Raw genomic sequence first — 2,500 nt, 5'->3', positions numbered from 1 at the left:
AGGCCCCCCCTGAACGGGGCACGACAGGCCACCGCGCTGGCTCGTCCAGCGTCGACAGTCCCTCGTCCAGGTTTCAGATCGCGCCAAGTCGAACCCATGACCTGCTCAAGCCATCGTGCGCTGCCGAATTCGCATCTGCGTGTAGGCTGCCATTCCACGCGGCAGCCCCTGTTTTCGTCAGCGTGCCCCCCTGACGAATTTTCCTGCCTGGCCCAGTCCAGCGTCCAGCCCCTGTTCGTCGAAAAATCTGCGCTGCTGATTTTCCACGACGAGCCTACTTTCGTCAGCGTGCCCCCCTGACGAATTTTCCTGCCTGGCCCGGCCAGTCCAGCCCCTGTTCGTCGAAAAATCTGCGCTGCCGATTTTCCACGCGGCAGCCCCTGTTTTCGTCAGCGTGCCCCCCTGACGAATTTTCCTGCCTGGCCCGGCCAGTCCAGCCCCTGTTCGTCGAAAAATCTGCGCTGCCGATTTTCCACGCGGCAGCCCCTCTTTTCGTCAGCGTGCCCCCCTGACGAATTTTCCTGCCTGGCCCGGCCGGTCCAGCATCCAGCCCCTGTTCGTCGAAAAATCTGCGCTGCCGATTTTCCACGCGGCAGCCCCTCTTTTCGTCAGCGTGCCCCCCTGACGAATTTTCCTGCCTGGCCCGGCCGGTCCAGCATCCAGCCCCTGTTCGTCGAAAAATCTGCGCTGCCGATTTTCCACGCGGCAGCCCCTGTTTTCCTCAGCGTGCCCCCCTGACGAATGTTCGTCGAAAAATCTGCGCTGCCGATTTTCCACGCGGCAGCCCCTGTTTTCCTCAGCGTGCCCCCCTGACGAATGTTCGTCGAAAAATCTGCGCTGCCGATTTTCCACGCGGCAGCCCCTCTTTTCGTCAGCGTGCCCCCCTGACGAATTTTCCTGCCTGGCCCGGCCGGTCCAGCATCCAGCCCCTGTTCGTCGAAAAATCTGCGCTGCCGATTTTCCACGCGGCAGCCCCTCTTTTCGTCAGCGTGCCCCCCTGACGAATGTTCGTCGAAAAATCTGCGCTGCCGATTTTCCACGCGGCAGCCCCTCTTTTCGTCAGCGTGCCCCCCTGACGAATTTTCCTGCCTGGCCCGGCCGGTCCAGCATCCAGCCCCTGTTCGTCGAAAAATCTGCGCTGCCGATTTTCACCGACGAGCCTACTTTCGTCAGCGTGTCCCCTTGACGAATTTCCCTGCCTGGCCTGGACAGTCCATCTTCCAGCCCATGTTCATCGAAAAATCTGCGCTGCCGATTTCCCCGACGAACCTGCAGCTGCACAAATCTGCGCTGCCGATTTCCCCCCCTGTCGGCATGGCTGCCGCTGCCCCGATGTCCAGACCAACAGTCTTTTTTGTCGACTTTGCCGATTTTGTCCGCGCTGCCGATTCCAACACTACCCCCTGCATCCAAACCAGCATTGTTTCGTCAGCTCTTCCCCTGACGATTTTAGCCCTGTAACAAACAGTAGGCCTCCAATCCCGCCAACGGGAGCCAAGTTGATAGGGAAGAGAATTGAATGACGCGCCTGGTCCTCGCACCCCGCCACCCGAGGGGCCTTTTTCCCGGCAGCCTCTGAAAAACTCTAGCTTTCACGGTCCTCGCCGCCCCTCACCACCATGGCAGGCCTCTAATCCCACCCATCAGCAGTTGTAGCCGATAGGGCAGTGATTTGAATGACGCGTCGCGGGCCGCCGGGTCATCTCACCCGGCCATTAATTGGAGCGTTTTTGGCTGGCCGAGGATGGGGGGATGGATCTCTTCTTCCGAAAAAGCAAACAGTACATCGGGAGTTATGTTGACGGGGCATGGAATTGAATGACCCGTCGCGGGCCGCCGGGTCATCTCACCCGGCCATCCCGGGGAGCGTTTTTCCCGGCAGCATCGGGGAAACTCTTGCTTTCACTGCCCGCTGCCCAAGTCCCCACTCGCATCGGCCCCCCGCGCCAACAAGCCAACGCTGCCGAATCGGCAGACACTGCTGCCGAGTCTGCCGACACTGCCCCGCGGGCTGCCACTGCCCCAGTGTCTAAACCAGCGGTCTTTCTCATCGAGCCTTGGACTATCCAGTCCGTCCTGACTCATCGCCAGCACCTGCTGCCGATTCTGCCGACTTTGCCGATTTTCTCGGCGCTGCCGATTCCAACACTGCGCCCACCGTGTCTGAACCAGCGCTGTTTCCTCAGCGTGTCCCCTCGACGAATTTTCCTGCCTGGCCTGGACAGTCCACCGTCCAGCCCGTGTTCGTCGAAAAATCTGCGCTGCCGATTCTGCCGACTTTGCCGATTTCGTCGGCGCTGCCGATTCCACCACTGCCCGCCGTGCCTGAACCAGCGCTGTTTCGTCAGCGTGTCCCCTCGACAAATTTTCCTGCCTGGCCTGGACAGTCCATCGTCCAGCCCATGTTCGTCGCAAAATCTGCGCTGCCGATTTTCCCCGACGAACCTGCAGCCGCACAAATCTGCGCTGCCGAATCTGCCGACACTGTCCCGCGGGCTGC

Source organism: Populus nigra, chromosome 2 (assembly GCF_951802175.1).
Source record: "Populus nigra chromosome 2, ddPopNigr1.1, whole genome shotgun sequence".
NCBI lineage: Eukaryota > Viridiplantae > Streptophyta > Magnoliopsida > Malpighiales > Salicaceae > Populus > Populus nigra.
Note: the sequence above shows the minus strand (reverse complement) of the source record.